Below are 23,104 nucleotides of genomic sequence, written 5' to 3'. Positions count from 1 at the left end.
CATATAATCTGACTTATTATTACCCATAATATAGCAAACCTATACAGTGGAACCTCCAAAGTAGGGACCCAATCAGATTTGGGGGGGATTTGAGCAATTCATGCAGTGCATGGACACGCTTGGTGACGCACAGTGACGGAGAATTACTGAATGGAAGGTGAGTTGCCTTCATGAATCTCGCTTTTTGGCTTTCTTTTAATTGTCTAATTGTCAAGTATAAATATCACTTACCAGCTGTTAACAGTCGTGGGAAATAAAATGTGTACTCACCCCGAATTTTTCTTTTTTCTTCTTCTGCTATTATTTTCAACTGCCGGGACAGAGACATTGTTGTGACGTTATCCTACAACCCCAATTCCAATGAAGTTGGGACGTTGCGTTAAACATAAATAAAAACAGAATAGGCTACATCCTTTTATGCAGCCCACGAAATCATGTGAGTCAACTTCTATGAACAACAACAGCAACATATGTACCAACATTTTAATAGTCATATTTCATAAACAAATTCAGATATCGTGAGCATTTTTTGTTTACCAAACCCCTTTTTACAGTAACTTGAACATTAGTTGAACAAACAATTATCCTTCTGATTTCAAAACTAGTGATCCATCAATTTGTTGTGTATGTGTAATAATATGATGAGGTGGTGGTTTCACAGTCATACCGGCCTCTCACTCCCAACAATGTGGCCCGCGACAAAGATTTATGCAGTATGTCAACATAAATATAAAAAAAAATCACACACAAAAAAAAGACAAAGTAAAAAACATGGATTTATTATTTTACAGGTTCATCGAAATTATGTCTGGTGAGAGTTTTATGCATCAAAGAAGCACCTACCACCCCCACCTGTAGCTGTACTAATGCAAGCAGAAAATATCCAATGACAGCCAATACATTATTAATTTAGCCAACTATTATGGTGTGTTTGCTACTTTAAGTTATAACAACTGGCTGGACTCGAGAAGACACACTTTTCCTTAAGTCTTTTCTGTGAAAAACAAATGAATAAATATCATTGGTTGAACATTTTTTTTTCTGCAACTCTATTTGATTTAAAAACAATCGCTGCTTGCACAATAATAGTTAATAGACTGGATCCACATTTTTACTGCACGCTTTTGCAGTAAAATGTGGCTTTTTCTCTGAGTCCCACATAAAACTCTGAGACAATATGGATATAGGATGGTCTGTAAATCTCTAAACCAGCAGGGAACGGAGATACTGTACATGACAGTTTGTGAAGCATGCGGTCTTGGAAAATGCAGTCAGCCTCGTTAGGAGTGAGCACATGTTACAGGTGGTGTGGAAGGCAGTGGAAGAGTTGGCAGGGAAGAGCGTGTGGAATCCGGTGCCAGAGTGAGAGTGTTGGTGCCAATATGAAACATGAGTGGGCCATACAGCTGAACGCCCCAGTTGAAGAGGGAATGAGATCACATGACGCCATGGAGGGAAAAAAAAAAAAAAAGTATGAATGGGTGGAAAGAACAAAAACAAGACAACTGCAGTGTTGTCGAGGCAGGAGAGATGTGGCAGATTCATGCACTTTTACCAAATTGATCCAACGTGGGATAAACATCTTTTGGGTTATAAATATCCAGAAGGGTGTGTTCATCGTTTTGTGTTTGTATGATAAATTGTAACCAGACATCGTGCTCAGAGAGTAGGCAGCCCCAGATGGACTCGTGTTTATCCCCATTTACATACAACACATTTCTATTTACATGACACACACTGACACCACTCATTCCGAGCCATTCTCTATACAGTTGTGCCTTGAGATACAAATGTAATTCATTGTATGACCATGCTCATTCTCAAAAAATCTTTCCTCATTAAAGTGAATGGAAATGCCCTTAATCCGCTCCATCCATCCTACGAAAAAAAAAGAATATTTTTTTTTTCCACAAGATAAATAGCACTCTATTAATATTGTACTTTATAAAACATAGTAATAACATACTAAACAGAAAGAAGAGAATTAAACGTTTTGTGCATGATGATTAATTGCGACTCCCACCAGGGAGCAGTAAAACACAGTCATGAAGACACACACATACTCACACACACACACACACACACACACACACAAACACACACACACACGTATATAAATATATATATAGTACTACTACTACTACTACTAGTTAGCCTGTCTGTCAGTTTCCATTGTGTGTTAGCATTAAGCTCGTGGAAGGCAAGTTGTTTGTCTGTGTGATTCCCTTTGTTTTTGAAGTGAGTTTATTTGACTGCCACCAGACAGCGCTCATACCTTGAATATTTGCTCGCAAGTCAAAGCAAAAACTTGGCCAACCAACGGGAAGAATATCCACTGTGCCTTTGAACCATTTCCCATATTTTTGCCTCTTCCCAGTTGTGTTTCTCCTCATCTGTTGTTGAAACTGAGTAACAGTTACTGGAAGAATAATTTCTCTCTCCTTAATTAGTGGTAGTGGGGAAGAGGTAATGTGATGTCTTGGGTGTTTTGGAGCATTTTCCTTCTTTCTTTTTCTTTAAGAGGTGAGCTGAGGAGTGTCTACAATCTACCACATCCTCCTTTCTGGTTAAAAAAAACAACAACACACAATTCCAGGACTCCAGACCCCCCCAGCCCGCTATCCCCATACTCAGCCAGGGACTTTCCAGAGCAGCTCTGCCCAGTTGGGTGAGCGCAATCAAGCTACTGTGACCAGTGTAGAACTCATAGAGCCCTTGTGAGAATGTGTGGGGTACATGAGTTCTTTAATGAAGAAAATCAAAGAAACCAATTAAAAGCATTTGAGAGGGGGGGGGGGGGGGGGGATGTTGATTCATAGTCAAAAAGTGATCAAATGAAGTCCAACTCATCAAAAGTATGAAGTGGCATTAAAGCTCTTTAAGCTTGTGTGACTCAGCAACACAGGTGAGATCATAAGTCCACACTTCCTCATTAGAGAACATGAGGTGTCGTAGCAATAAAAGAAAATGTATCAAATTCATCAATTACAGCACTCATAACAGCTGGAAATCACATCATAATTATGAGCACTAAAGTAAAGCTACAGTATTTCTGAATTTCGTTAGTTAGTTAGTTATATTTAGTTATTTAGTGCATACTTTTACCTGAAATTAGCCATGTGCCCGAAACTGCAGCACTGCTCCAAAGAAAATCTCTTTCAAACATTTCTTTCCAAATTGTAACAATAATGTGTTTGGAATCTTTAAGAGTGACATTTTCGGAAATAGACAAAATGTTTGAAAATGTTTCATAATGTTTTCAAAATCAGGCACACGTCACCTTAGAAGAATTACCTGATGCTAAAACAACTATGTGGGAAAGTACCTATTTCTAAGAGGAGCTGTGACTACATTGAAGTCGCCACAATGTGAACACGTCAGAACCATTCCTGACCGTTTCCTATTTTAACTTGCTGTCCTCATCCTGGTGGTGATAAATCCCGTAGTGCCGCCTCCATAAAGTAAACAAATGTATGTTATCCGAATTTAGTGCACAAAGACCAAACAAAAGCCACAGACCATGGGCTTCCCGCTCAGGGGCAGGTGAAAGAGGCAACAACACACTTCCCAGCCTAAAAGAGGGGCCTGAAACTGGGGAAAGATACCAAGTCAGCCTCCCTTGCACTGCCCTGACTGAACTGGGGAGGCTTTGTTGACATGAGGACATTTAGAACATTCAGCCCCCAGGCATCATTGACACATCACTCTTATCTCAAGCATTGACTGACAAACACCTGACAAAGGCATTCTCTACGCACAAAGCAAAACATATTGGAACATATGCTCTGTTCCTTTGATAGGACATTTAGTTCATGTACATGGAGCTGTGGGTGTCACAATGGAGACGTTCATATCGTTCCGGCACTTTCTGTCAAGTGTGACTGGACAAAGGAGGTCAGCATGATAGAAGCATCCTGGAAAGACCTGACGAAAACATCACCGTCTGTAAACAAGACGCACCCACATTGGCACGGAAACATCCAGTGTGGTGGTGCTTCATTCTCACGCACGCACACACACGCACATATTATACAATTGACTATGAAAGGACATCAGGCTCATAACTCTGTTCCCCTGAGGCAGAGAAGGCCCAGTCAGTGTCAGGCGAAAAACAAAACAAAGAGATGGAGAAATACAGCAAAATAAAGGCAGGAGGGGAGACAGCTGCAGCATGATTAGAATAAACGGGGGGAGATGAAGGGAAGCTGCAACAGAGGCTACTACCTCTCTCCTCTAATATAGTCAGGAAAATCTTTCCCCTTTCTTCCCAGACTGAGGGTGCGACCGGATTGGGTGATTTTCTAATAACCGGCGGCCTGGGGTTATTGTGTTTCTGGGGTTGTGTGCATGTATGTTGGGGTGGGCTGGCTGGTGGGAGTTGAGGGTGCTGCGATGAAGCACTGATCTGCACAGGCTGGACTGGAGCACTAAAGAGTATCTTAACACTTTCATGATGGCTAAATGGTGGGGAGCGCACATGAAGTCCCCCAATCATACTTCTTTAATCGAAACCCCAATTCCAATGAAGTTGGGACATTGTGTAAAATGTATATAAATACAGAATACAATAATTTGCAAATCCTTTTCAAATTGTATTTAATTGAATACACTACAAAGACAATGTTCAAACTGATGACCATGTTTTTTTTTTTCTCATTTTGAATTTGATGCCTGCAACACGTTCCAAAAAAGCTCGGACAGAGGCAACAAAAGACTTGTAAAGTAGAGGAATGCTCACTAAAGAGTTTTTGATCATTTTCTGGTGTGACTGTACAGACCGATGCTTGAGTGGCAGTCTCTTCCGCAATGAATGCTGATTTGTTTCGGACAGGTCTCACGGCATCCCTCGTGGATCTTGTTGTATCTGCAAGAGATGTTCCAGAAAGTACTTACTTTGGTGCCAGGCAGCACGGTCAAGAGCCAACCATTCCCAATTTTCTGGAGAGATTCCGTAGATCTTTAAGTTTATTTTGCATGCATCCCTGAAGCGAAGGAGAGGACGACCGACGCGCCTGATACGCTGGGACAGTTGTCCATAAAGCATGTCTTTTGGCATTCTTCCATCCAACATGCGTCGGATAAGGCCGAGCCAAGCGTAAGCATCGCTGGCTGGGAAGAGAATGGAGGCTGGGGATCTTGGCACAGTGTAGTATGGCGCTGCTTGCCACTTGATACCCAGGTTGCACTTTAGGCATCCCATGTGAAAGGTGTTGCGGTGGCGCTCCTGTGTCAAGTATGTCACCCAAATTTCATTGCACAGAGTAGGGTAATGAGAGCACAAGCCTGATAAACATGCACTTTGGTGTGCTCTGTAAGTAGTTTGTTGTCCCCTACTTTTTTTTTTTTTTTTGGACAGTTGGCCATGGTGGAAGAAAAATTATCAGTTCGAACATTAAATATCTTGACTTTGTAGTTTATTCAATTGAATAAAGGTTGAAAAAGATTTGCAAATCATTGTATTCTCTTTTTATTTACATTTTCCACTTCTAATTGTGCTTAGTTTTGAGACGATAAGCACTTTTTTCCCCACTGTCTTTATAAACTTGATGCTAAAACAGTCAAGTTGTTAAAATTGTGCTGTAAAATTGCAGCTACTATAGCGGTTTCGCTAACTCATGTGTACACGTGTGTAGACAGGTCTGTATCAGATTCTAATTGTGGATCATCAAACTTGTATTTAAACTTTTCGATTTGTGCCATGATGTGGGAATTAGTATCAGAATTTCACGCAGTATAACTTCATATACTCAAAGGTGAGACGAGTTGAAAGAAAAGAATAACATCTATATCGAGAACATTCCGAAATGGAAATAAAGCTAAAGCGCACGACACACCAACAGGGAAATAATAATTACAAAAAAACATGGGATGTGTAACCTCCCTGAATAAAATGGGTCATGCTAAAAAAAAAAAAAGCAGTGATTCACTGAATAAAGTGTTTGACCTCTGCAGAACAGTCTTTGCGCACACCACAAACAGCAGAAGTTAGCAAACGAGAGAAAAATGCTCCCACGTGGGCTGAGCCCCACGTGAAAAATTACTCTGCACTTGATTTCCACATGAATTCAATCTATATAATCAAATTCCTCCTCGGGGTCAATTCAGATCTGTGAGGAAAATGTAATCATTGCAAAAAGTACCGTATTGTTTAACCCTATGTAATACCCATCATTCTTTCTCACCAACCCATGACACTGACCAGCAATTACAACAGCGATCCTACTCAAGGTGAGCTTTAAAAAAGATAAAATGTTTGACACTGACCATAAACTCAAAATAGTTGTCACAACTCAGCCCGCCAAGGCATTGAAAAGCGGACGTGATGGCATCGGCATTGGCAACAAGGCACGGCATCTCATCCTGCCATAAAAGGAGATCGCCGACTCAGCTGGACGGTGCAGCACCTACTTGTTGACTCACGCTGATGACTTTCATGATGAGAATTCAAGAGGGACCGTGTGAATCAGAAGGACAGTGAAATGAAAGGGGGAAAAAAAAGTGAGAAAAGAATGAAGGTGGCGCTGGTGATGAGAAGGATCAGATGACCATTAGGTCATGCAGCTCCCCTGGGAGCGGGTGAACTAGCAGGGTCAGCAGAACCCGCACCTGCAAGAGTGAGAACTACTGCTGACTCCAGCATTCCGCTTGAGAGTTACACAAAATGGATGAAAGTATTGGGACACCTGGCCTATAAGAAGCAAAGTGGAAGCGCAGAAGTGGAAGATTATTCGTCCTGAATAATATTTGTGTGGCCCGAGGTCACTGATATCCACCTGGTCTGCAACTATTCTCTTGCCCTAACCCTGCCTCACCTCCTGACATCTGGATTTTGGCCTGTTTTACTGCCACTTCTCTTCTCCCCTCCCTCTAGGTGTTGCTGTGGAGGATTACGCATTGACATACCAGGACAGGAGCCGAGGAGGACCACTTCCCCAGTGGCATCTACCTGCGGCATTTTATATCATTAAATGGACTCTTAAGGATCCTGCCTCTACTAATAGAGTTTCTGGGAGTTTTTGCTTGCCCTGGTGGGGGCTGGGGGGGGGAGTCACTGGAAAAGTCACTTTTCCATAATATGACCCCTGAAAGTTGTTCACAAGTAACATCAGAGAGAAGAGGAAAGGAGGGGACCACTGAGTGTGTCAGTGTGTTGTGTGTATTCAGTAACAGCATGCGCACACAGTTGAGTGTGCCTGAGTTAAGTGTCCATCTGTGTGTGACTCAGGCTGGACACAGTACACTGTGAGTATTTGGAGACATCACAAGCAGAGCTCACTGCTGCTGTGTCAGTTATGTGTTCATTTCTTCAGAAAGGCCGGTAAAAACCACTGATGTGGTCATCACGAGCCAAGCTCCACCATACTGAAACAAAATCAGGAAAAACAACACATCCCTCAGCATCCGCCTCCTGCCAACTCAGCCCTGCGTGTATGATGATGTCTGTCCAATCAAAAGTTTCAGTTTAAGGGGAGGCAGAGTAAAGGTATTCCAGGCAGCGACACAGCTCAGTCCAGGAACAGATTGGCTTGAGACAGTGGGGTCAACAGTGCAGTTACATTTGGATAAGGACTAACTAAGAAATAACATAGAATCTACACAAACATACACAGAAATTACTCAAGAAAAGCTCTTCCAATTTCAGTGAGCAATGACTGTCATGTTGGCTCTCATAAGCAACACATGCCCTATTAATGAACCCGACACTCACACAAACACTCAGACAACGTTGAAATTGGAATAATTTGATCTCAAGTGGTCAAAAATCCCCAAACCAACATAATTTGTTTTCCTTTGTCTTAACAGTTTCTGCCAGAAGACCCGAATGCATAGCAACCAAACACAACAGAGGGCAAAGCGCTGCATCATAGTGTGAGGCAATTGTAACATTTTGGTAACCTTATTTAGCTGCATGAGCGCAGCACATAATAAGAAACAACTGCACTATAATGCAGTGGATTTACAACACTACCAATGAACAAACAATAAAAATGTTTATGTTTACTTAATACCTCTCAATGCCAACTGACCCTCATCATCGCTGTAAAGCGTTTGCTCTCATTATATTTTGTAGTTGTACCAAATGGTCAATATGTTCATGTTATAAAAGCAAGAATAGGCAAAACATGACAATCTTTTTAGTTTTTAGTAGGACATTATTTGCCCCGGCGGCACGGTGGGCGACTGGTTAGAGCGTCTCCCTCACAGTTCTGAGGGCATGGTAAAACATGCATGGTAGGTTAATTGAAGACTCTAAATTTCCCGTAGGTGTGAACGTGTGCGAGAACGGTTGTTTGTTTATGTGTGCCCCCTTGATTGGCTGGCAACCAGTCCTGGGTGTACCCCGCCTCCTGCACGATGATAGCTGGGATAGGCTCCAGCACTCCCACGACCCTTGTGAGGATAAGCCGCACAGAAAATGGATGGATGGATTATTTGCCCCTAATTTCTGTGCCACATCTTGTTACATGCACCTCTTTTCACTGTTTTTCATTCCCATTGAACAACTTTCTAACTAATTACCTGTTTCCCCCTTTGGCTTGCCCCAGTGCCCCTCAACACAAGTTGCAGCAGCTCTCTCTGTAGAATTCTCACAAGCCACATGGGCAGGATGAGACAGCTCGTCGTTTCTCTAGAGAATGGCACCACATTAAGTCCAGTTTACCACGGCTCCAAGACGATACAATCTCCCTGGGACGTGGGACATTTCTTGGTGGCCTGGATTCATTAGATGAATCCGGGAGAGCAGCAAGCTCAAGATACTCACATAGAAATAATAGTTTGGTCGTTTTACTGTGCGACTATTTTCACAATCAATTGTTCAATTTCAAAACATTTTATGGTTGAATGTTGCAAGGAGACAAAAAGAGTTTGGACAAAAATCCAAAGATTTGTTATTGTGAACGCCCCATCTCCTTAAGAGAAGTGCTGAATTCTTTACTTGGGCTTTGATTGATTTGGTCTGCCGCACACTGAGCGACGTGGCGACTGAAGTGGACCGCCGCAAAATATTCTCGGACGCCGACTCCTCGCCACACACCAAGCGATTGAGCACCGCACATCGACTGACGAGCTTTGAGGCTCCACATACAATAAACTCGACTGAATTATTAGTATTATTATTTCTAATCAAACCACAAAAACATGGTGCGATTGTCGAGGAAGAACTGGATGACTACAGAGACTATAAAAAAAAGAGTGTGGATATTTCGAGAGTCTGTCACCAATGATCGATCGCCCCATTCACCGACTGCACCTGTGCATTTCGGCAACAGAGACTCAACGCGCTTTGCTTTCAAGCCACAGGTAGGTATGAATTTATAAATAGTTGAGTATTATTTTAAAACAATATATATACCACAGGTGTCAAAATTGTTAATCTGCAACTAACGGATCATCAAATTAATCGACTACCGTATTTTCCGGACTATAAGCCGCTACTTTTTTCCCAGCGGCCTGTGCAACGATGCGGCTAAAATATAGATAATATATAAATGCTTAAAACATGACCGTTTCCCATAATGCACTTGGGTTTGTACATGTGCAGACGACGCTAGTTTTTTTGAGCACTCAACGCAAAACGCAGCACGACATGCACAAACGCAAAATATGTTTTTATTTTTCACACCCTCATCATGGAAAGTACAAGAAGAAAAGTGTACGATGCAGCTTTTAAGTTGAAAGCCATCGATCTGTCTCGTGCTTTTAAAGCGGCACTCCGAGGTGAGTGGGATGCTTGGATGACCAGCGGCGAGAAATCTTTCACAAAAACTGGCCGCGTGCGAAGATCATCCTTTTCTGAGGTCTGCCAGTGGATATTAAAAGCGTGGAGCAGTGTGAAAGAATCTACGATCACCAACGGATTTCGAAAAGGCTGGACTGCTACGTGAGGAGAACAGCACAACTTCAGCGGTGTCTCGAGATGAAGATGACACTGCGAGCGACACCGACAGAGAGACTGAAATGATCTGTGACGGAGATGTTCTGAGGCTCTTCAACTCCGACACTGGTGCAAACAAATTTAGATTAGATTTACAATTCTTTTGATTCCTCCACAATACTGCTCTTTTAGTTTTCTTTACTCTCTATATGTTTATGATGTGAATGGGAGTTTCAATTCTGAACAAAGTATGCTTTGAAAACAAACTAAAAAAAAACTTTCGGCAGTCCTTATAGTGTTATGCGTGCGTATGTGCACGTGTGCGTGCGTGCGTGTGCGTGTCCTTTGTAGCAAGTTCACTTAATAAGTGAACTTACTGTATTATACAAATTCCGACAAGGTGGAGATAAATATACTGGGCCCTGTAACTCTCTTTCTTTCTGCTGTCCTCCTACACATCCTGGTCCTTTCATGTGCAAAGCAGAGCGATTCAATTGACATGCTAATGAGACAAGAGCTGCTTCAGAGGTCCTGGAGCCATCTCGCTGCGCACACGTATTATGCGCAAACACACACGACACGTATACAAGGACTCTCATGTCTGTATGCACATTCGCCTCACTACCGCTCATCGGAAATACTGCACAGGATCGGCCGGCACGTGCATTATGCATATCATTAGTGATGCGCCAGAATGAAAAGTCATGGTCGAAACTGAAGAATGAAACACATAAACACAATTATAAGTAATATTGTATTTATAACTGTGACTGCCACCGAAATAAATTCAGTTTCATAACAATTTGTCTAAATTTCCACATTGTTACATACATACATACTGTAATATCTGTCCCATGGTAATGTTGTTGAAATAAGAACAACATTACCATGTCTTATGTCGCATGCTATTTTTGTATTTTGTGTGTCCAATTGCTGCTGGAACGATGCAAACATCATGTCCCGATAGCTTGACAATTAGCGCGTCTTTCTTTTGTTAATTAATCCTCGTCCTCCCTTCGTGATAGCGATACTTGCTAGTAGTGTAGCTTATTCGCTGCCATGAAGGCGCTGATCGGTGACTTACGCTCTGCTGACACCAGACGCAAAGCAAACGTTTGCCTCCAGGGCTCAACAACGTATTTCGTCGTGTTAGCTGTAGCTCTTTGGTAGCTGAGGTAACACAAAATAGCGTGCAACAAGCATTCCCCTTAAGTACCCGAACAGCGGAAAGCAGCGAGGCTGGGAGACAGTTCAATGTGGACACGGCATTTTTATTTCATTTTTTAAATTTTAACACACGCGGTTGAACACGACCACGGTCTTTGCTTGCATTATCGCGTCTGCAACTTTACCAAACCAATCACATTGAAATTTCACATCTAAAGGAGACATTCATATAGCATGAGGAGACTTCAACAAGTGCAGCAGCTGCACGTTTGGAGACAATGCAGCACACCTCACAATAAAAGAACAATTAACACATGCTTTCGCAGCAAAATAAACTAACTATATTCCCCTAATGTTTATTATTGAACAAAAAATAATAATAATAATGGTCTACTGTCTCACACTGAAAATCTGCTGCATATTTTGTAACAACTGAGATGCATACAAAAGAGTCTTTTCCCAACCAATTGCGCTTGTACATCTTCATACTTGGTGACATTACTCTAAAGGAGCTCAAGTTGTTGAAGGCAGGGTGCACTGAGCAGCACTTGAGGCCAGATTAACAGGTGACATTTACGATGGGAGTGTGTGCGCGAGAGTGGCAAGGCTGGGGGACAGTGATTTAGGGTTGCATATCAGCAGGACAGGAGTCAACTACTCTCACTACTCTTCACCCTAAAGGGCAAGCTTTATAGCCTCTTCCTGATATATGCCCTCGTGTAGCGTATTTAGGAGCCCCTTGTTAAATGCAGTTCTTTTTTTTCTTTTTTTTGGGTTCATCAGGGACGGTATTCATCCTCAGTACAAGCAAGACATAATCAAGCTGTTTTGACACATTCCAGTTGATGTTTACTCTCAAACTAAATATCAAACTAAGAGAATTCCACATTGTTTAAAATTTGCTTTTCGCTAGCTTAATGCTAATACATAATGGAAAACAGTCGGGCAAACGAATGTCATCTATTTGCCGGTGTTAGAACGCAGTAAGCATCGGAAACTATACAGCAACACATGTAGACAGAAAATATATCAATACTTACAGGCATATATTCTTTATCCCCCGCAAAAGAAAATACCAATATTACTGGTGTTACTGAGTCACTTACAGTTGTAAAAGTATTTGTCTGCATTATAGTTTTATACTGCCCCCCAGTGGCCAAGTCACCACCATAAGGCACCACAACGAATTAATAACAATGCACAAACTGCTTAATTGTTCACATTTTATTTCATAATGTTATTATTATATACTTTTATAAAGTATTATATAGTGTTATTTTCCTTATTTAAAAAGAAAAAAAGTTTTTTTTGGCAGGCTGGAACGAATTAATAGCAGTTCCATTCATTTGAATTGGCTAAAATGATTTGATTTTGAGTTATGATTGCAGTCACGGAAAAAAAATTATTGGTATATTGAGGCAGTACTGTATTCGTGCAGCTCTCCACTAAAAACATTGTCATGAGAACAAGTTCAGATCAAGTGGACATATTTTGCTAGTCCTTGAAGAGATTAATAAATCGTGTGAGCTGAACACTGCTGGACAGACATGTGTTGCAGAGTAATGAAGCACACACTTGCGAGCGGAGGAGAGAGTGACTCATCACGGTCCGGCAGCGTGACATCACTACGCCCTTTTGGGAAGTTCTTTTGACCGAACGACTGCCCATTTCGAGGCCCCGTCCATCCACCTGTGATTTTCATCAAACAGACACTAAAGAGTTTAGGATCATGACGCCCTTGTCGGTATCAGAGGATCAAACCGGTAACAAAGAGTCAAACTGGTAATTCTCTTAATACAAGGTGACCTCGCTATATCCTCAGCCCCACACAGCTACACCGTCCATATATGTGTCTAGCCTCGTGACTGAATGAACTAGATGGGAATACAGTCAAGCGTAGGTGGAGAATAGAGCAGTGTTAATTTATGACTAACACTTAAGACACAGGATCAATTGCCGGGAAATGTCCATAAGCTCAGAGTGGAGGACACTTTAAAGTAGGGAGCGCTTTCACTATAAATGCCTTGAAGTTACTTCCAATCCCTTCATTCATTTCCATCATGCTCAGAGTAGTGTAATGGTCATTTGGATTTTAATTTCCTTCCATACTGTATAAAAGCTCACTACTTATTCGTACAGTTCAACATGTGCCCGCAAACCGCGGTTCTGCCACTGTCTAATGAAATTACTGTTTCCAAAATGTGTGATGGAATCTAAATTATTCCAAAAAACATTATCTTAAAACACGTTTGAATGCTAGTTTTATGATTTTGCACTGTCCCCTGGTGACGTGCGCTGTCTTTCCCGTCTAGAGGTCTTTAAACTGATGTGAATGTCAGATTGTGACTAAATGTAACCTTTGGGAATCTATTAAAAACAATAGCATTAATGGTTATCATCAACTAAAAAAGTGTATATTTCAGAAAATTATTTACTGTAGTTCCTGAGCTACGTTAGTCCTTAAAATCCTGTCTGAGTATTATTATCTGACAAGTGAATTATCTCAACGCTTTTACTGCAATTGATCAGAACATTTATCAATATTTAATATACTGCAGTTTACCATTCCGACAGCTTGAATAAGTGATAAAAAGCATCACTCGTGTAATTCTCCACTCCATCTCTACTGCATCCTACTCAGCTGAAACTGACCGCAGTGCTACTGGCAAGAGCATCTGACTCTTGCTGTTGTCGGTTACGCACATTTGGTTTCACCAGGAAAAAGGTTCGAAATTTGTGGTAGTTTTGACAAAAACGTTTTTTATCCTCTCGCCTTCTCCTCTTCTGCGCGCCACTGGGGTAACTCTGTTTCATTTTCCTCACAACCGCGCCAAGACGTTTGTTTTCTTGAATCAAGTCCGCACATGCGGAGTAAGAAAATGGAATAGTCCATTCCGTGAAAGGGGGGGGGGTGAGAAGTGTGTGTGTGGGGGGGGGGGGGCGCTGCACTCGAAATGATCATGCTGGATTAAGTATGTTGATGTCTCTTTCAGAAAAAAACAGTAATAGTTTCTTTAATTTGAAGAAAACTATCAGTCAGTATTTATGAGACGTTTGGGTGCCCCTAAAAATCTGGGGCCCATACAGTTGCCTGTGTTTAACTACTGTTAAGTCAGCCCCTGGTGGTGATTGCATTTATTGATGCACTAGTTGAGGTAATTGCAACAGATGACCACTGTAATAATGTAGACTGCACCAGATGGTCTTGCGATGGTAATAACAGAAATAGCATTGATTCACTAATTCACTATAAGACATAGCACATAATACAAATAAATGTATAAATGGTGTGCTGGGGAAATACAGCAAGCGATGCCATATCTGGAGTGATGCTGTTAACTGTACAGTTATGTAAAGTGGGATGCCAGTGTGTCACATTACCTGATTTATTTATTTATTTTAAAGCAACACAATGCAATGCCAGCAGAGTGGTGCCCACTTAAATTTCTTTCTTTTTGAGCCCACTTTGCCACCACCTAGACATTTAGACATCATCGTTATCTTAGTGCAGTGACTAATGTGAATGTCACTGAAAGAATTACATCGTTTCCCTCCTCACGTATGGCACGGGCACTGTCGGCATGTAGAATTTCCCTGAGCTGAAGCTTAGCATTTGCCTGGGAAAGAGTTTTCCTTCTCCCCCAGGCTCTGTGAGAACTAGAGGCCATTCCAAGCCATACAAACTGGAGACTGTGAGTGTGACTGTAACTGCCCATGAGTGTGTGTGCGTGTCTGCGTGTATGAATGCATGTAAGAATATTTAGAGGCCTCCCAAAAAAGGTGGAGGCCAATGTTTGGACAGTCTCAGGTGTACAGGCTTTAATCTCTCTCTCTTCAGCTCTCTCGCCAACTCATGCATCGGTCATATGGAATCTGAGCAGACACGGGGAAAAAGAAAGCAAAAATAAACGTCTGAAAAGCAGAGGACAACCCATTTCCAAAACTCAGCCCTTAACATAAACAATCTGCCCCAGGCATCTGTATGTCTTATCTGGCTAATGCATGCTACTGTAAACAATAACAGTCTGCCACAGTAGACTCAAAAAAGTCGAGTGCTGAGCAGAACGAGCAAGAAAGGAAAGAGTGATGAGTCCAGGATCAGTACTGAATTTTGGTTTGGTTTGTGAAGGCGGGGGGTTCGGAAACATCAAAAAGGGAGCCTTGCCCTCCGGTCCACCCTTGACCTGCACCCTTCAGGGGTCAGGAGTCTTAGTAGATACTTAAACCTTCCTAAAGGATTCTGACTTGTCCTTCCCTCCTAGCTCGTCATTCCCCAGCTTGATCTAACCTTCCCCATCCCCCTTTGAAACCCACCAATAATCCTCAGACAATCAATAGTAACTGTTCTCTCAATAATTCATAACATTAACATACACTCAATGCCCCAGCGAATGGATGGCCAAGACATAGGAGGGCCATCATTCCACTATCGATCCCCCCCGTAGAGGAGTCGATAGGCAGGGAGGTGATGGAGTTACAGCCTCCTGGAGGAAGAGTTACAGCAGAGCCATGGCCTCAGATAAACAGCCAGCGCACACACACACACACACACACACAAACACAATCCTCTCATGTCCACAGACAGACACCAACACAAGCTTTTAATGTGTAAGATGGCAACATGTGTCCTTTGTACATTGCATGTTGTGCCACTGGCTGAGATAAGAGGAAACCCTTTTAATTACCCCCTGGAGCATGAACCTGCTTTTCTATCACCGCTCTATCTCTGCTATCGCATTTAGCCGACTTCCCTCCGCATCTCGAGCCACCCCCCCCCCCTTCCCCAACCTCCCTCCTTCCATTTCAACTGTTCCTCTCCACCACTCCATAGGGCCTCGTGTCCCCTTAGATTTCTCATCACTTCCTTCTTTTGATTTTATGTCCCCGGTGTTCCATACCTCCCCACTTTTCAACTGCTTTCCCAAACACATGACAGTTTTTTTTCCCTTCTCCTCCTCGCCAAGGATCAGCCAGTAGCAAATCCTCAAATCAGTTACTCAAATGTGGCAAAACACCGTAAGAGTAGGAAAGAGAGTATTAACAGTACAGTACATGAAAAAAATACAGAATACCTCTTATGTTATATGGGGGAAAACTAATCTATTATCTAAAGTAGTAATAAAATAGTGAAACTAATCGTTTGATGTCAAAAGCATCATGCTGGAAAGCAGTCAGACTGGAGAGTTGGAGGCTCGACTCCCGCTGTGGACAGAAAACTAGGGATGTTGGGATTAGTTGTTAAAGAGCTCAGATACTGCTAGAATAGAATATTGAGCAACAGGCCAGTTATATCCTGCACGGGTCACTAGTAAACTGCAGAGCTGACGTTATGAGAGACAGACCAACGGAGACAATCATTTACGTTGGTGTCACCAATTAACCAATCGACCTGCTGAGCTATTTTGTCAGCAGGAAGAGTCTGGTAAACCCAAAGGAAATCAAATGAGTAGAGCAGCAGTTTACATCAGGACTTCACAACTTAACCAAGATATGTTTACTTACAAGCTATGTGAGGTTAGATTTTCATAGATACAGTATGTCGGTGTACCATGCTACCCTTAAAACGGAATTGTGAGTAGCACGATATTGGGAAAAAATAACATTGCGATTTTCTTTAACCATGTTGCGATGTTAAAAAATACAGGATGACATACAGTACATGTTGACACGAATAGAGAGTGGCTGGATCCAAGACCAGTCGGAGGCAGATGTGAAAGGATGAATAGTTTATTGACGAAAGGTAATGGCGATGGTCCTAGGTGGGTTGGCAGGCAGCAGTGTGGACAGGTGGCAGGCAGTGGTGAGGACAGGCGGCTGGCTTGGCGGCAGGAATTACGTGGATCAGGAACACGGGGAGAAAGCACACTGGAACAAGGAGACACAGGAGTCAAAAAGGTAATGAGGAATAGGGTGACTTACGGAAGGTAAATGGGCCGTGGTACCACTGAAAGCAGGAGAGAACTTAGGAGAGCATAAATGTATCTAGTCATTTGTATGAAGTCTACCTGCACTGCAGTATTGAGCAATACTCAAGCCAGTCAGCCAATTAAAATTATTTCTTTTCAAGCCGATTTATACTGTAGTCACTAGCACATTCCTAACATTATTCATTCGCTTTTAATCAATCTGTTATTTCACACCTATGTTTGAACATATGCAATAGTATTTCTGTATTTGAGTGCATTAGTTTAAGCAAAACACATTGTTGTGTACACCTGAAGTTCGTCCCTTCAATAATGCCATGGCTCTCCCCCCTCCCACCGAGTGTAATCTGTTGCAAATTGCATTCGTTCGTCACATTCTGAAGATAAATACAGTCAATGCAGGCGTGTAATTGTTTCCCGTGTCCTCATAAACTAATTATCATTAAAAAAAATAATAATAAGTATATAACACTCTGGGCTGCTCCGTGTGTGTTGCTTGATGGGTTTTAATTTACTGTAACATTGGTATTAGCATGTCCAACCAGGTCCCTTTGCTGGTCACTTATTAATATTCCAGTTGATTAACTTCATATCAGCATTGCCTGGGACCCTCATTGTGAATGTTGTGCACTCATACATTGTGATGACGAGGCTCAAACTATATATTGTTCAGCCCTAATTCTGAGTATGCAGGAGATTGTTATGATGGGTAAGAATCATGGCTGTTAAAATTTTAAGTCCACAATCTCCAAAAAGTGCCTATGCACCCCCTTTCATACTTCTCCCTATAAAAGACCCATCTTGCACTTCTACCAGCATCACATCCTCACCTTTCCAGAAGCCCCACAACGGCCTCATACCCAGTACCCTGAAATATAGGCTGACGTAATGGCCCTGTAAATTAACTCCTTATAAGCATGGTTTAGGAATGGCTGTAATTAGCATATAATAGGTGTAGGAGAGAAGTTAAAGGGCCAGGCCTGCCCTGGGGGCCTTGAGGCTGGAGTTCTGGCCCTCTTCTTGTCTGCACCTCTAATAGTGCTCCAAAGTTCAGCCATATAAACATGTCAGTGTGATGCGTGATTAAGCGACAGTAGATAATGGATCTTCTATCTGGGGGCTTGCTATCACTTTACCCTCCAGGCTGCTTTGCACCATTTTGGCAACACAGGGAGAGACATGTACTACTTCAAGGCATCTTCTTTTATTCTTCCACCTTCCTATGACAACATCTGAAAGAGATGTGAGAGAAGAGAGGAAACCAACTCCAGTAGAAACCTGGAGTTGGTTTCCTCTCAGTCACCCTGACTGATGTAGTTCCAATAATTGCAAGGCCCTGCTTCCTCATCCATGTGCCTTTTACTTATTTAAACTGTTTGCTTTAAGCGCCACTGAAGCCAATTAGGGGAGGCATAATTCAATGGGGCAGCGAATGAAGAGAGTAGGAGTGCTGGGGGAAAGAGGAGGGGAGTGAACACAGCTTTTTCAGAAGACCCTTCATCAATTCCCTGCTCTGTCCTCTCATTTACCCAAATAACCCAACATTAGTTGACAAATAGAGAACATGACTCTCGCCAGACAAGGTGTTACAGCCTGGCATGCAGTTTGCCTGGCAAGCCCAGGAGACAAGTGGACATCAGCAGCTACTTCTAAATGGAATCATATACTGGTCATTAAGTTTTTATTTCCTGAAAATGTTTTTAAATTATCGTCACCAAACTAACTCGGTCAAGTCATGACAGTCGGCTGTGGCTCAGTTGGTAGAGCTCAATTGGCTTACCTGGTTAAATGAAGGACTATACCATGCTTGAACTATCGCAGGACTGCTATAATCGCAGATTTTTCTGTTGAACATATTTAATTTTCTATCTGCAAAATATGCGCTATATCGTGGAAATCTGCAGTTTATACCGATTATTTTTGATGAGCATGACCACTCCCTGGCTTGATGGAGGAATCAGAATCAACTTTAGTTCCCAAGAATGTCAAAAGCACACAAGGAATTTGTTTCTGATAGATGACGACAATAGACAGCCATTTTGACAAAAAAAATAATAATGATAATACTTTTGAGACATAAAAACAAACTACGGAGAGTCATTGAGAGAGGTTACCGGTAATGTGCTAATGCTGATACAATTAAAGTTGTGCAAATAATGCAGCGTCATTTAGCAATTTAATGGCAAGAGGGAAGAAGCTGTTGGAATGTCTGCTTCTTTTAGTTTGCATTGATCGATAAGCCCGTTGTGACCAGCACACGTTCCGACTAGCCACGACGGCAGGGGCAGAGGACAGCGGTCGGCCAGCTAAAACACTCGCACTTGCCTGGCAGAGCCCCCATGCAAAAGTTCATAACAACAAGCAATTATGGATGTGTTTAATTGTTTCTTTTAGAGACCCAGAATTACATCCAGACCCTAAAAACTAAGTCAAGAAACCAAAAATAATTTTTTAATACATGGATTCCAATGGTCAGTTAATCAAACTACTGTGAAGGCGTAGCAAAGGAGCTGCCACACAAGCACAAACAACTCTTTGCAAACTCTGCTAATGGTATCGAGCCATCAGTTATACTTTTGCACATTAGTGCTTGAACAAGAAAACGGAACCTCTGGCGGCAAACTTATCAAAAGAGGAAGAAGATGACAACAAGAAAAAGCAATTGAGGACCACCCCACTCCACCCTCTGCTGCTAGGTACAATGCACTCAAATCTTAGGTAAAGCAGGCATCCATTACATCGTTACTCATATCTAGCCACGTCACACATTTATCCATTCTTCGGCGGCATTCAGATTAATCAGAGCTGAATGTGGGGGAGCAACGAGGGCTGGCCCGGACCTTCATTCATTCGAACAGCCGTTTAATAAATGTGATTGCAAATGGAACTTGTCATTTGCACTGGGGAGAGCTGGCCAGTCAATACCTCAGCTGGCAGGTGCCTGGGGTGACATATAAGTCAGCAAGTGATGGATATGTATCCAATAATTGATGTAGGGCAGCAGTTATTGTCAGTTTGGCTCCTGCCTCTATTGCTTATAAAAAGCTGTTGGCCTTAAGTACCAGCTTGCCAATTACAGAGGAAGCGATCTGACTGTTTATATGCCTAAAACCTTCAGGCTCTCTGTAGAGCAAAATAAATAAATAAATAAAAACCTAAGTATTCTATTGTTTTAGAGCACGTGTGCCTCTCTGTGAGTGCGCGTGTTTCTTTTGTAATCTTGAGCAAGCGTGAACTTCCTCTAATTTTTGCGAGGCTTTGTTTCATTGTTATTGCAAAGTAGTTTCCTCAAAAGTAGATTTACAGCGATGAAGCTCACACTGAGCTGTGAACTCCCGCCGATCATCAGGACAAAAGGCGCTCACTCTCCTTCTCTATTGTTACAGTTGACCTTGCAGGTTATGTCAGCGCATGAGAAAAGTAGAACGAAACAAACTGTGTTCCTTCATATTGACCTGATGACCTCGTGTTTGGTTATTAATGAACTGGCAAGTTTTATCCCTTCCTTCATCCGGGCATCAAAGGTTAACCAATCTTGGAATGCCAAATCTTTCTGAATGGTTGAAGATATCTAAAATTATGCATAGGACAAGATTTGTGGCAGCAAAAGAAAAGCGAGTCAATAAGTGCAATAAGTACTGCGAATGCTCTGCCGGCCACTGCAGTGCATTCATGCAAAATCTGCCAACATTACACTCAGTGCGGGGAAGCAGACTGAACCATAATAATGCTCATTGCCTCGGGCTCTCACCCTAAGACTGTCAGGTGAAAAGAAGGGAAAGTTGGGGTGCGACCATGGTGTGTAGTAATTGTAAAACTCAGAAAGAGCTGCTGATGCAGAATTCTGACATGTAGTGCTGCTTTTCAGTTCTGATCAAAGGGTGTGCCAGAGTAGCATCTGATAACCCAATCAATTCACTGCTTTTGTTTTTTTGCTGAATGATGCACGTTTAGTGCTAACCTCCAGGCAAAGAATGCTGCGAAGAATAAAGGAGGGGGTTGAAGAAGAATAAGGGGTTGTCGAGGAAGAAGCCAGAAGAAGGAGGGTGTTCAGGATACTTAAAATTAATTTCAATTCAAATAAAATGAGGAAAATAAACCATCACACAAAAGACAGTGGGAAAATGGACTTAGTTACACAAAGGCTAATGATATGAAATGTTTCAGTAGTGAATAAAGTAAAATCTAGGGATCTTACAGATTCCCTTCAATGCAAACATCCCTCAGGAGTCAAGCGATTGTGTGGTAGAGGGAAAACCCCAGCGCAACATCAGAAGAGGTGTTTGTTAAGATAAAAAGTCAAGGAAAGAAATCAAGATCTAGATGACTCCTTAAAGAAAGGTAATTAGTGAGGTGGAAAGAAGCTAATCATTCAATTTCGCCATGAAATTCCCAAGTCCATCAGTTGGTCGGGCAATCAATCAGTCGGTACTCAGCAAGGATTGATTCTTGATCAGCTGGCAAAAAGAAGATGGACACAAACGGCACACGCACAGTTCTACAAATACGTAGACTACGCAAACAATTTGATGAACTAAAAACAGTTCCAATAAGAAGGAAATACATTAAACACCTGTTGACACAACAGTGTTAATGATAAAACACTCATTGTTAAATTTACTTACACTAATCAGCATAGATGAATAATGAAGTATTTCGCTTAAACTAATGTAATGCTGGTTATTTTTTTTACGCTGTGGACCAACATGTGAATGCTGTGAAATTGGAAACTGAATGTTCCCAAAAAGTAAATTCCAGAATTCCCAAGTGGCTTGAACGCTCACCTTTTCCCCGTGTTCAGAAACAGCTGGATCTTTGACCTGCCATTTAACGCGTTATATTGACGACAGGCTTGGCCTGCCCTGGCGAAGAGGGGATTAACACTAGAATGCCCAAAGCTCTGACATTTGTTTTTTCTACCTATAATGCCTCAAGAGGAGCCAATTGGCTAGATTAGTTTGAACTAATATCCCAACTCAGGTGTGAACAGCCCAGCAATTTGGCTTTTCTCATTTTCATGTCCAAAGGGCTGGCTCGTTCAGTTTTTTCACCATTCTTCACCAACTCGTCACCATTGTTCTGTAAATGAGGCAATTACTCTCTACTCTCTACACAGTTACTGAAAGAGAACTGATATTGCTTTGCCTTTACCTGAATATAATTTAGAAGGAGATCTGGGCATGTATCTGTAATGAGATGTATCAAACAAATAAAATATGCAGTGTTGTGTAAGCAGGCAGCCAGTAAATTCTATCAAAATCAGTGTGTTGTCATGTAACGAGAGAGAGGTAGCGGTTTAGAACTAGTGTATAGTAGTTTCTCACAGCATTGTGTTCAATGGGCTAAAATTTGTAATATTTCCACTTTTGTGATCACAACAAAAAAATATTTCCCCCTCCCTTCTTCGTAAGAGGTCGACAGTTTGTTTTTCATTTCTTGTTGAGATTTATTGCTGATGCAGTAGATTCAAACAAGACGTCTTATAAATTACTGCAATGATATATACAAACACACAAATTTGTGCAGCATGTGGATAAAGTGTGCTCTGCAACCCTTTACATTGTCTGAACATACTTGGCACTGCCACGCCATCTCCTTTCTGCCTTTGCCACATGTGTACTTGTAGCAATCAACACTGCGCACAGTGACGTGATTGTTCTTGCACCGAAAGCTGTTCTTCACGCCACACTGTGCCGTCTTTCTCCTGTCTCCGTCTGTCTCCAGTCGACTTCTCTTTTCTGGTGGCGGTGAAGTTTCTTCATCTGTAGGGTGATCAAATTTTTAAGATGTGAGCAATGAAATATGATGTGAGCTGTAAAAACCTCAACCAAGGTTAGAAATCAACGCAAAGATATCATTTGAATTATAATTCCAAAACATCAAGTATGCTTCCTCTGTATTGATTTAGCATTGTTTTTCGTCTTTTCCCAAAACACAACTGCCGTAATCAGCAAATGAAAAGAGGATGTTTAGGAAATCTTACCAGAAGAAATTTCTGAGGCTGAACTCAGCTCATGGGCAATGTCTTCTCCATCGGAGTCTCAAGGGTTGACTTGGTTCAGGATCAAATCCAAAGCCTGCTGAGTGCTGTAGACTTTCTGCATCTTCGTTTCCTAGTTGACTGAGTAAGGTAACT

General features: G+C 41.9%; 1 long non-coding RNA gene across 1 annotated transcript; it reads right to left on the bottom strand.

The window, feature by feature from the left end:
* Nucleotides 1–628: 628 nt before the first annotated feature.
* Nucleotides 629–6,440, bottom strand: LOC133464929 (uncharacterized). The gene is made up of 3 exons (XR_009785079.1): nucleotides 6,265–6,440; nucleotides 4,779–4,864; nucleotides 629–1,406 (listed from the first exon to the last, which is right to left on the bottom strand). It is a non-coding gene; the product is annotated as an uncharacterized LOC133464929 (long non-coding RNA).
* Nucleotides 6,441–23,104: the final 16,664 nt, after the last annotated feature.

The sequence above is a fragment of the Phyllopteryx taeniolatus genome, chromosome 1 (assembly GCF_024500385.1).
Source record: "Phyllopteryx taeniolatus isolate TA_2022b chromosome 1, UOR_Ptae_1.2, whole genome shotgun sequence".
Taxonomy (NCBI): Eukaryota; Metazoa; Chordata; class Actinopteri; order Syngnathiformes; family Syngnathidae; genus Phyllopteryx; species Phyllopteryx taeniolatus.
This window is presented reverse-complemented; position numbering and strand designations above follow the sequence as displayed.